Genomic DNA, 13058 nt, shown 5'->3' with positions numbered 1-13058 from the left:
TCCATTCTGTGGATCTGCAGAGGAAGTGCTTTTCTGATGAATTATCCTAACTAGTATGCTCCTAGTTCTCGTTCACATTACATCTATCAGTCTGCCCTTGGTAGCTGGCTTCTCGCAAACCCAACCCTTTTTTTCTTCTTGTTTGTTTGCTGCTCTAGGCAAAACATTATTTTTCAGGGATTCCCCACCCCAGTTTATATGCTGAGCATAATGATAGCACATTACAGTGCATTACCATACATGACGCTCTTCTGGAAATTGTTGCTATACCTACTGATTTTTCCTCTTACAGTTTCTCTTTTCTGTATTAGTTGACTCCTTGGCTGACCCAAACTGTGCTTCACTGAGATTAATTATTATAATGAAATTAATTCCTTCCCCGGTGTGCAATGCATCTCCCATGTCCTGCGAACAATATTCAGCAAAAGATGCTGGTGCTTAGTCTGGCAGAGCCACATAAAGTGTGTGCCACTCTTCCCTTCCCAGACTCTACTGGGGAGGGACTCCACAGTATGCAAACAGTCCAGTATGAGTTGTTTAGCAAGTGAGCTTGTTTTGGCACAGAGAAAAGTAGCCAGGAGAGTCGCTGCTGCATGCTTAGCCATTCCACCTTCAGAGTTAATAGCCTGTTCTGCACAGTTGCTGAGTGCTGTCACTGATCCTGCCAGTTGTCCCCTCACCATTGATGGCCTTTCAGCTGGTGAGGTTTTTGTGCCAGGTTGCTACAGGGTGGTCTCTTGGTCTAATTGGGCTCGCTAAGCCCTTGGGTTCATGGTCACTCCAAAACATATCAGGAGTAATTCTCATCACAGCAGTCCCAAGAGAGACAGGAATATGAGCCACAGCCATCAAACCTTAGATTTCATCACATTCAGGCTTTAGAAAGGGTGGGTGGGTGCTTACATATGTCAGGAGCGCCCTTGCTCCCTTCTGAAATCCTCAAGTAGCCAGAATGAACACACAGAAGATAGGGCTCTTTCCTAAGGCTTTATTTCCTTTTGACCTAATGATGCTTACAGATGCTAATTGCCAGAGCCTAATGAGGGAAACTTAAGAGAGCTGCCTACGAGGGGTTTCTAGCCGTAGTGAATCAGTTGGTCTCTGTTTGGAGGGAAAAGGTGGGAAGCCTCTGAACTTAAGGGCTAGGAGGCAAAAGACCACCCCTTTCCCGTGGGGCATCAGCACACAGCTGTGAGCGCCTCCTCTCAGCGCCCTCCATCTCCTGCTTGTCCCAGTGCCTAGCGTCCTGAAGTTCCAGTTGTCCCTCCCCCTGCCTGCCAGGGTCGCTACCACTCTCAGGAATGTGGGCAGGGAGGCACCTCTGAACAGCGCGCGGGTTCCTCTCCCACGGTTTCTATCTCTTCCTCAGAATCAGAACTGCTCTGGGGCTCTATGGGATGTGATACAACCCTGACAACATATAACTGAATTCTGAGACATTTTTGCTTTTCTACAAGTAGCAGAAGCTGATTGGGGTTAAAAGAACATTTTACAGCTTATGAAGTAGAGTTTACCTATTATTTTCTGTAAAATAAGAACAAATGAGCAGCAGAGACATAATTGCAGCGGGCTACATTGCTGTCCAGTGCTGTTAAAATTTAAACAACCGTGGAACTGTGGATTGGGTTTTCTTTCAGCCCTCAACACTTTTTTTTACAGCTCTGGTTGATTCTCTCATTTTATTTAAATTTTACATAATAAAATGAGAAGCAGCTATAGCTTTAAAAATGTTGGCACCTGAAAGCCCAATCCATTATTCCCCACCCCTTCCAGTGCCAGCAAAGGTAGCATGCCAGCAAATTTCCCAGCAAACTTCAAGCAAAACTAGCTGCTGGATGCTGGTTGGCGCTTGTGTCTCATTATACCGAGTGTAGAGTAGGTCCCGCACCATTTTATTAGGAGGAAAAATTCAACCAACAGGCATCTTTTCTCCCCCTGCCCTTTTTTTTGCCCTTAAGACAGTGTTCTTCACTTTCAATCACCTCAAGTGCACCCCCCCCCCGCCCCCATACTAGCAGTAGCGGCTCACTCTCAGCAGGGACTCTCTAGCTTTGTCTTGTTTGCTTTAGCAGTGGGCCAGCTCTTGTGATTTGGGCTAGTGGAAGTGGCTTTGGGGGTGAAGAATCAGGAGACCTGCCTCTGCTTCTTAGCTGTAAGGTGGCTGGGTTGGGGAAGAGGAGAACACAGGAGTAATCTGCCAATTATCTGTGGGGCGGGGGGAGTCAGAGAGCAAAGTGATTGGTTAACTGCAGTAGTGCACTACGCAGGCATGAGGGAAATTCAATGTGCAGACAAGAGAGCAGCATGGACCTGCACTGAGAGATGTTGCAGCACTGAGTAGAGCAGAGCAGCACCCTTTCAGTGACTAGAAGAAGATCCATTCTAATCCACCCACTGAGATGGTTGGCGTTGGCTTGCCTGGCGACAAGACTGATTGAGGCCATGCTTGGATGATGGGAGGAGAGTTCTGAAAAGGCCTCCAGCCAAATCTGGTGCACAGTGTCACAGCTTGACCAGTGGGAGGAGATGCTCCCAAGTGGCCTCAGTAGTGAGGCCGGGAACCAAAGTGGTTCCTTCTTCAAACAGTGAAGCTCACTGCCTTAAGATGCTGGTGTGACTTTTTTAAAAAGGTAGCGTGCGGGTGCAGAGAAAGAGTTCACACAGAGAGGCTGTTTGCACAACGTGACAGTCCAGCAGGGGTTATTTAACCCACGGTGAGGCTGCGGTGCATGTGGGGTGTATGTGGTGTGCGTGTGCATCTTGAATATGCAACCCCTGCTCAGGGATTGTCATGTCGTGCAAAGCTGGTGGGGGTTGTCATGTCATAAATAAGCCTCACATAACCCATGGTCTGTTTTAGGATTATACAAGAGTTGTTTAGCCCTTGCATAACCCATGCTCGCCAGGTTCAGACAACACGACAACCCAGAGCATGTCCGTGTATGCAACGAGCTGTGCCATGTCAACAAAACCTGGTCAGAGTTCCCTTCCCTTCCTTTTTCATATAGTGGAAGCCAGAGCTGTGCTGTCTGCAAAGTTATTAGGTGTAGGAGCCTGGAGGGGTAATGTAATCGAGGCAGGGTGGGCTGGCTGACTGGATAGCAATGCTGGATGTAAATGCCTTTCTTTGCTCTTGGAGTCCTGCTCCTTTCAGCTGGAAGCAGAGGAACAGAGGGCTGGGCTGCACTGAAGGAGGTCTTTGGCAGGTATGAATGGGCTGTGGAAAAACTGGGGTTTACTTTCTTCTAGGGAGCAGGCAAGGAGGAATTATTGTTTGAGGCTAAATTAATGGAAGATGCATTGATTTGGGAGATCAGGGAAAATGAAACTTTGGAGGATACATTAACTAAAGAGGAATTGATTTCCTGAATCAGTGTGTTTATGTGAGAATTAAGTGAAAGGGAATTGATAAGGGAGACACTTCAAGCTCCTGTGCCTTGGGCTCAGTTTGTTGCCTTGGGCAAGTAATTTGTCTCAATCTAGTCCAGCACCCTGTTTCCAGTAGTAGCCAAATGCCTCTTGGAGTTTACATCTAGGGTGTCACAATGAATCTGAGAGTGTGGAGATACCTAGCAGCTCAGATTCAGAATGGGAACAGCCAAAACAGGGGGAGGCTCCCTTCCTAGTTAGCTCAGATATGGCAAGGCCTTCTTCCCAAGACCTTGACTCACAGATGGCTCAGCCTGAAGCCCCCCCACTTTCCTCCTCCATGAGAACCCAGATTTCGGGGGAGTAGAATGAGGGGCGTGACTTGAGGGATGCTGGGGTCCGTCGCAGAGCAAAGAGGGAAAAGTCAGAGGCAGAGCCGAGACATTCCACCATGTTGGCTCTGCATAAAAGCCTATGTAGGAGGGAGGCACTGTACAGGAGGAGCATCCCTCCTAATCTAGTCTGGCCAAGAAGTTCTTGTTCAAACTGCTGGCAGCTTCTCTAACTTCCACTTCATCTCTTCTATTGATATTCATAATTGTGTGGAGTAGCTGTTTCCATTGTAGTCTGAGAGTTTCCTAGAACTTGCATTTGTAAGGAAGCTGGTCCTTAACTGATAAAGTGGTGAGCCTGAATCCTGGAGTGTGTTGATTGCAAAGGGGGAGGACGAAGGAATGCAACATGGGGCTTGGCACTTGTCCCCAGCATCTGATATTCAGAGTTATTTTGCTTCTGAACACAGAGGTTCTACTTAGCTATTTTGGCTAATAGGGGGCCTTTTATTGGTAGAGCTGGAGAAGCTTTGCGTGGGTGGAGTCAAGGGAAGGTAATGAGGGAGTGGCTTGGCAGGTTGGGAGGAGCTTGTAGCCCTCCCACATTTTGGAGGTACAGTTGTGCCTCATAATCAGGCTTGTGGTCCTGTAAAAAATGAAGTGTGTGTGTATAAATATCTATATCACCCATAGAGCTTTGGCTATAGGGTGACTCATAAGTTGAATAAATTTATGAATAACATATGCGGTTCTAGTTCAGCAGTAGTAAGATAAAGCAAAAGAATGTGTAATGATAACGTTCTATCTACAATATATTGAGAAACATACAGCCTGATCCTAAGCAGTCACATGGTTCTTATTCCTTATTGTGTTTAGGATTGCCACATTAAGATTCTACACTCGGCTAAGTCTTTATGTGGTCCTCACTTTCTCTACTATATGCCCATGAATGGAATGGCAGTGTAACGTTCACAGTAACACCCTAAGCTATAAAAGTATCTGCTTGTAATTTAGAACATTCAAGTTATCTCAGACCTTTTCAAATATTTTCATTTTCCTATGTAAGCTTTTCCTAATTTAAAATATCTGCATTTATTTATTTCCAATATAATGGGTTTAATTAAAGAAACGTACCAAAAAGGTAAGCAAATGTCAATCTAGTAAGCTTCCTGAGAACAAGCAGCATCTTTCTATCATGTTCCTAAAATAAACACAGCACTCTAATGGTTAGCGGTAAGGTCAAAGTGCCTTTTCCCACATTAATTTTGCTGATACAGGAGAGCCACATCACTGGATATGTGTCACATTTAATTCAAGTATGAATTTTTTTACGTGCTGACATGCAGAAAGAAAGGCAGGCTGTATGTCTTAGCATTCAGACAAATATCTTAAACATAATACACTAGTTACATTTACGCACCTCTACTAACACTCACACTTTTTATTATGGCGGTAAAAAATAATAAGGGAATTAGTTCTCAATAATATATATTTGAGGCTGTCCAGGGGCAGAAGAAAGTAGCCTAGCACTTCATCTCTGGGGAACCACGAATTAACATCATGTAGTGCAAGGGAGCAGACCCTCTTTCAGCCCAGGGCTCAAACTCCATTTTGGAGAAGCTTTCTGGGGCCACATTTCAGTGGTGGATGGAGCTGAAGGCAAAAGGGCAAAACAGTGGGCAGCCAAAATTCCAAAAGATCCGGCATATGGTAGCTTCAAGCTCTTCCTGCCAGTAACTAAGCCTTAGGAGAGGCAGTACAACCTTTTAGAATAGGGAAAATACTGCACACAAGAAATGATATGAATTTTGAACTAGAAAATATTTCTATGCAAATTATGCTAATTTGGATAGGGTTATCTGAATTGGAAAACTTTCAGTTTGCATCGGAAAATTTTCTGATGTCCACGTTTATTTTGCTTGTGTTTCGTAAACAACAAACATTTTTTAAAAGTACCCCACAATTTTTTGCCCCAGTATGCCAAATGTACTTGTCCTGAAATATCTGAGGGGGAAAAAATTAAAGTACACAATGTGATTTAAAAGTTATGTTATGCAGACATTTTTATTGGAATATTTGTAAAAATTTAAAGACAATAGTATGTACTTCTTTTATATTAAATTTGAAGAAAAAGGTACTGAAAACTGTTGATACACTAATTAATTTTAGTAACCCAAAGAACTGTGCATGCTACACTGACAACCACTCACCTATTTCAACAGAGTTCAATGTTGTTCCGCTGACGTTATTGGGGCACCCTCAGTTTCGCTGGCACTGCTTATTAGTTCCATTTCATGCTGAGACATGTGTATTTCAGTGACAAATATGTATTCTCTCACATGCTTGCTAGGGATACTCAGCTGAAAAATATTAATTACAACTTTGCAACTGCCAAGCTTTTTTAATACTGAATTTGCAGCTGACATCTATTCATTGTTACTAATGAAGTTATGAAATGGGAAATCTTCCATGCGAAAAATAAAACCCCACATCACTCCACAGGAGCCAGGAAACCACCAAACAATCTGTAGTTAGGGGAAAGGGGTGGAGCCAGGGGAAGGGGCATGGCCATCTGGGGAACCCTGTTGGGTTGGATTTGGCCCCCAGGCCTAAGGTTCTGCACCCTGATGTAGTGTGAAGAATAAGTGTCTGTTTTGCTCTTTATTTTTACAGACCTTTGGTTATTGCTACGGTGGGTATTTTATGTTACACATCTCTGTATGTATAATATGTAAGTATAGTAATGTGTACCTGTTATGAGTCTATGGTTATGATTATGTATTCCTGTTATATCTCTGTCTTTATGGTGAGTATGTCTATGGTGAGAGATGGATGATTGGCAGGAAGAATGGTGGATTTGCATATGTGATGATTGGCTGAGAGAGTGAACGGGGTCGAAGCGTGTGTGCTATATAAACTGTATGCTTTGCTTGAGAAAGTCAGATAGGATAGAGAGTTTGTAAAAGAGATGGAGATAGGAGAAAGGTATGTGGGGATTTGTGAAGTGATTGTTTGAGTGTGTGATCTAGAGAACAGTTTATGAGAGAACATATATTGATAAAGCCATTAAGAGTTACCTGTTTATTATTCAACAACTTTTTATTGTAATTAATAAAGCTTTCTTTGTTTATAAATCCTACGCCTTCTGTTCTGGGCTATGTAAGGGGAAGGTATAAAGGGAACAGAACAACGTTATAAGTAAAGTCTGTCCTTGCAGATAGAGGACTGAGTAAAGGGTTGGACCTGAGTCTGGTGGGAGCGAAACCCAGTGTGTGAGAGAGAAGGTGGTTCCTGTTGGGGGTGAGAGAGGCCTTAGAGAAGTGAAATTCTCCCTAGGAGAAGGTAGGAATGCCACATCCGGCAAAATGCAGCATTTAGGAACATAGGAAGCCGCCTTATACTAAATCAGACCATTAGTTCATCTATCCCAGTATTATGAAGACTGAGTGGCAGTGGCTCCAAATTTCAGGCAGGTTTTTTTTCTCCTGTCCTACCTGGAGATGCCAGGGATCAAACAGAGGAATAAAACGTAATTAAAATAGTAAAGAAAAAAATTATGGTTATACAACTGAACAACTTTCAAGTCTTCTTCAACAGCTTTTTTGTTGTTGTTCAGTCGTTCAGTCGTGTCCGACTCTTCGTGACCCCATGGACCATAGCACGCCAGGCCTTCCTGTCCTGCGCTCTCTCCCGGAGCGTGCTCAAGTTCATATTCATTGCATCGGTGATGCTATCTAGCCATCTCATCCTCTGCCGTCCCCTTCTCCCTTTGCCTTCAATCTTTCCCGGCATCAGGGTCTTTTCCAGGGAGTTTCCTCTTCGCATTAGGTGGCCAAAATATTTGAGCTTCAGCTTCAGTATCTGTCCTCCCAATGAGCACTCAGGGTTGATTTCCTTTAGGATGGACTGATTTGACCTCCTTGCAGTCCAGGGAACTCGTAAGAGTCTTCTCCAGCACCACAGTTCGAAAGCATCAATTCTTCGGCGCTCAGCCTTCCTTATAGTCCAGCTCTCACAGCCATACATTACTACTGGGAAAACCATAGCGTTTATTATACAGACCTTTGTCGGCAAGGTGATGTCTCTGCTTCTTACTATGCTGTCTAGGTTTGCCATAGCTTTCCTCCCAAGGAGCAAGCGTCTTTTAATTTCATGGCTACAGTCACTGTCTGCGGTGATCTTGGAGCCCAAGAAAATAAAATCTGTCACTGCTTCCATTTCTTCCCCTTCTATATGCCAGGAAGTGATGGGGCCAGATGCCATGATCTTAGTTTTTTTAATGTTGAGTTTCAAACCAGCTTTTGCACTCTCCACTTTCACCCTCAACAAGAGGCTCTTGAGATCCTCTTCGCTTTCTGCCATTAGGGTGGTATCATCTGCGTATCTGAGGTTGTTGATAATTCTCCCGGCAATCTTAATTCTGACCTGTGATTCATCCAGCCCGGCGTTTCTCATGATGTACTCTGCATATAAGTTAAATAAGCAGGGCGACAATATGCAGCCTTGTCGTACTCCTTTCCCAATTTTGAACCAATCGGTTGTTCCATGTCTAGTTCTTACTGTTGCTTCTTGACCCTCGTACAGGTTTCTCAGGAGACAGGTCAGGTGGTCTGGTACTCCCATCTCTTGAAGAATTTGCCACAGTTTGTTGTGATCCACACAATCAAAGGCTTTAGCGTAGTCAATGAAGCAGAAATAGACGTTTTTCTGGAATTCTCTTGCTTTCTCCATGATGCAGCGAATGTTGGCGATTTGATCTCTAGTTCCTCTGCCTCTTCGAAACCCAGCTTGTACTTCCGGTAGTTCTCAGTTTGCATACTGCTGAAGCCTAGCTTGTAGGATTTTGAGCATCACCTTGCTGGCATGTGAAATGAGCGCAATTGTACGGTAGTTTGAACACTCTTTGGCGTTGCCCTTCTTTGGAATTGGAATGTAAACTGACCTTTTCCAGTCTTGTGGCCACTGTTGAGTGTTCCAAATTTGTTAGCATATTGAGTGCAGCACTTTTAACAGCATCATCTTTTAGGATCTTAAACAGCTCAGCTGGAATACTGTCATCTCCACTAGCTTTGTTGTTAGTAATGCTTCCTAAGGCCCACTTGACTTCACTCTCTAGGATGTCCGGCTCAAGTTCAGTGACCGCACTATCATGGCTATCAGGGACATTAAGACCTTTCCTGTATAGTTCTTCTGTGTATTCTTTCCACCTCTTCTTAATCTCATCTGCTTCTGTACATTTTGAGGGAATGTTCGATCCTTCCCCATACTGGGAGGTGTAAGCTGCTGGGGATGGATCGTACTATAAACATTATGGCATAACCTACGGGATTTTTAAAAATGATCAAGCATTAGACATTACTGGGGATAATCAAGAGGATCTCCATACTTTTAATCTCTTCTGGGGATGTACCCTTCTCAGTCTTGAGCAGTCCAATCTGACGCATGTTTACTTGGACATAAGTTTCGCTGTGTTCAATGAGACTTACTCCCTGGTAAGTATACATAGGAGTATAGCTTTGCGGTCTTTTCTGTGATACTGTAGTTTTAATTACTTTTTTTTTTTAAAGTAATCATCCTATATCAAGGCCGTTGATCATTTAAAGCTGGTCAAGTAGGGAACAACTGTAACTTGAGAATGCACAGGGCTAAGTAGTCAAGGAAGCATAATAATTTAAACATGCTCCTCATCCATTCTGCACGCCTTGTAACTTAGCCCACATGAAACAGATGAGTCTTGGCAGTTGACCATGTCAGAGTGGAGAAAAGAGAATCACCCGGTCACTTTTATCTTTGTATTTTGTTACCTTATTCTCTTTTTCAGAGGGTGGGGGAGAAATCCCTGTAATTTCAAATAGTGTCCCCATCCCCTGCACCCTGAGGTACCCATGACTTGCACAGTCTGATGGAGAAGGTAGACATACTCAGACTCAGAGAAAACAGTCCTAACAGCTGTCATTATAGAAACAGTACTGGTGCATGCCTCCCCAAAAAGTCTGCACAGGAAATGCCTTGAAGAAAGGATATAGATCACCACAGATCAAGCAACAGCAGGTTCAGTTCACAGCACTTCATCCACCTACGTAAGCATCTGAAACAGCCTTCGCCTGAGTGAGATTACTGGTCCATTTATAGTGAAATCCTATTCATGGCTATTCAGAAGTAAGTCCCATTGAGCTCAAGAGGGTGTACTATCAGGTATAGGATTGCTGCCTTAGCCTATCATTGTCTACTTTGGCAACATTTTTTCAACATCCTAGTCTATCTCCACTCTCTTTTTTTTTTAAATGGGAGAGACCAGGGATTGAACCTGGAACCTTGTGTATATAAGAGCTGTGCTCTGTAACTGAGCCACAAGTCTACCACCTTTGTTATGTTCACAACCAACCCTCCCTTTAAAGTGGCTGGACAGGACACTAACAGTCAGAAATCCATCCTCTTCTCCAAAAATGCTACTGGCTATGTGTCTGATAAAAAGGCATGAAGAGGTAGTGGTTATGGTGGAGACATAATAAAGAGAGGATGAAGGTGGCAGAACCAAGAAGTTATGATAAAATGGGCAAGTCAAGGTAAGATGGAGCAAACTCGGTAACCAATAGAGAGCCTTCTACAGTACACACCCTCAGCCTGAGTATGATGTAAGATGGTCCCACATGCCAACAGATGGCCCCTCAGCACAGGTGTGCTGTGCAGACCTTGCAGTGCGTGGCCACTTAATTTTGGCTCACTATGGGGAAAGCAAAAGGACAGCCCATGTCATTGGTCATATCACTAGTCATTACAGACTTGCACATGGCAAACCAGACAATGAAGTTGACACTTCCAGAGGAATTTATATAAACACCCCCAACCCGCTGCCCATATCTTCCAAAGTGTAATGCCTACAGCTTGCAACCATTAAAAAAGTCAAGTAAGTAAAGATTATGTACACAAGTCCATAGCGTGATATAGTACCCCAACCAGATGTAGCCATTTAGTCCATCTCTTTTGACATGTTTTGCTTACCGACTCGGCCCTTTTAATATTCATGTGGTCATAGAATCATAGAATAGTATAGTAGGGTTTGAAGGGGCCTACAAGGCCATTGAGTCCAACCCCAGATTGGGCCCCGGGCTTCTGATGATTGCTAGAGCTCAGGTGCCATCAGCTGGGGGTAGAAGAGAGGATTATTTCTTTGAGGCAGCAGTGGAAAGTCCATGACTTGCAAGATCGATAGGGCCTCACATGTGCCCAGAGCTAAGGCAGTCCATGGCACCTAGATTGGTGACAGTAGGCTGATGACATGAAAAAAAGGGGGGGGGGACTAGCAGTTTTTGCAACTGGTACCAGTCCAGCACTTGGTTTTCAGTCCCCTGAAGAGTACCTGGGCAGAGGAGCAGCTAGCATGGGCAAGATTGTGACTTGTTCTAAATATGGCACCTGCCGATGCTGGACTCCAACCAGTGAGGTTTTGCTTGTGAAGGATAGCCACTTTGCACAGCTTGCTAACAATTTGGGTGTATGGAGAGCTCTATGCTCCTCAGTGCCCCTGAGGTCCGAGTTGTGTTGGGGCTGCATGGACATATTGCCCATGGGTAGCTGCTATGAACTAGACCCTGGGTTTGGAGCACTTGTATAGTAATATGTAATTTCTTTGAGGGCCATTACGAGGGGGAAAAAAGCGTATGGGGACAAATCAGGGTTATTTTCGATGTCTGCCTCCACATATTTTCCTCCTCAAGATGGTTTATTTGGAACCATTGTCTCTCTTCAAAATGGTGTATGTTAAATGTAATAAATCTGCTGCAACAGACGTTGACATCAAGACAAAGACTCTTGCGGCACCAATTTTAGCTATATGGAGTGGAAATGCTATAATTAAATGTATTAAGTCTTTAAGGTGCCACAAGACCCTTTGTTGTAACGTAAACTAAATGAGTGTGTGTGGAAAATTCCAAAAGTTTTCAGTATTGTTAACAGGAAGCTGGAGCACGTGCCTTCTGCATTTTCAGGAGCAGCCACTAGCTGGAGGTCTCTTTGTGAATACACTGTTCCTGAAGAGCTGAAAATCAGGAGGGCCTATGTTTTGTGTCTGTGTGCTATTAGTCTGGAGACAAGGCCTGTAGCAACACTTACACATGTAGATTTTTAAAAACCCTATTTTCACAAACCTAGTCACTGTCATCTCAGAACCTGGCTGGCTGAGCTGCTGAAGCAGGCCTCAAAATATATAGCTGCTGTAGGTTAAAATCATCTTCACCTTTATTAAAATGGGGGAAAGGCATATATAGGCAGCCTGCAAAAATTGACAGGAATTGCACAATAGTGTGAATTTCTCCTTACCTAAATGTTGGTTCTGACCTTGTAGTTTTCAGACCTATCCACAGCCATGAGACTTAATATAGGATCGCCATTTCTTTCTTTTCCTGGTAGCGTTTCTGAGTATGGTATGCAAAAATCCAACAGGTGGAACTTTATAAAAATATGCAGGTACAGGGGGAGGAAAAATGTCACTTGCTGAATGTACACGTCATGCAGCTGTTAAAGGTATGGGAGCTCTACTGGGAAGGAAGGGGGTGCTGATAGCCCCCTGGATTGGCCAGCCGGCATCCTGTCTGCCTCTCAGAATTGGGGAGGGCGTGTGCGTGTGTGGCCGTGCACACTTTCAAACTATATTCCGTCTCAGCGGGGCTTGTTACGCATGATATTTTGGGCTACTGCCCCGAAGCGTGCGAAGGATCTGCTTGTCTTGTTTCTCCCTCTTTATGAAGAGGTGGGCAGCCGCTGCACGTTGGGCAACACGGTTAGTGGGACAGGATCATTTAGTTCTCTCGTGACCTCTTCTAGTTGAGACTGGGTCACCGTCTTCTCCGCGAGAGAGGTGGTAAACTGGCACATTTTTCGTGAAGAGGGATGGGCGCGGCACCCGCTCGTTCGAGCCGGACGCTGCTGGACGGCTAGTTTTCCCAAGAGCACTTTCTCCGGGAGGAGGGGAAGGGTACCCGCCGGCTATGCTGCGTCAGCACGCCACATAGCCGAAAACCCTTCCTGCTTTTAACCGCCCCCCCCCCGGCTTGACCGACGGCTGGCTCTCCAATCAGCTCCAGCCCCCGGCCGCATCCTAGGAGCGCGCACATGGCAACCGCGCGGCACAAAAGAGGCGCATGCAAGCACGCAGCGGTTCTTAAGTTGGCTTGGCACAAAGAAGGCTCCTCCCTTCTCCTGTCCCTCGCCGTGGAAAGCGAAGCAAAACCTCCGGCGGGCAGACACGAAACCCCAAACGCTCGCCCGGGGTGGGGAGAGAAGGGAGGGACTGAGGCAAAGGTTGCGAGGAGAACGGCAACGCGGGGGCCCGGAGCGCCCAGTCAAATAACAAGCACG

The sequence above is a fragment of the Heloderma suspectum genome, chromosome 3 (assembly GCF_057233095.1).
Source record: "Heloderma suspectum isolate Gila_16-S chromosome 3, 16-S_ref, whole genome shotgun sequence".
Taxonomy (NCBI): domain Eukaryota; kingdom Metazoa; phylum Chordata; class Lepidosauria; order Squamata; family Helodermatidae; genus Heloderma; species Heloderma suspectum.
Note: the sequence above shows the minus strand (reverse complement) of the source record.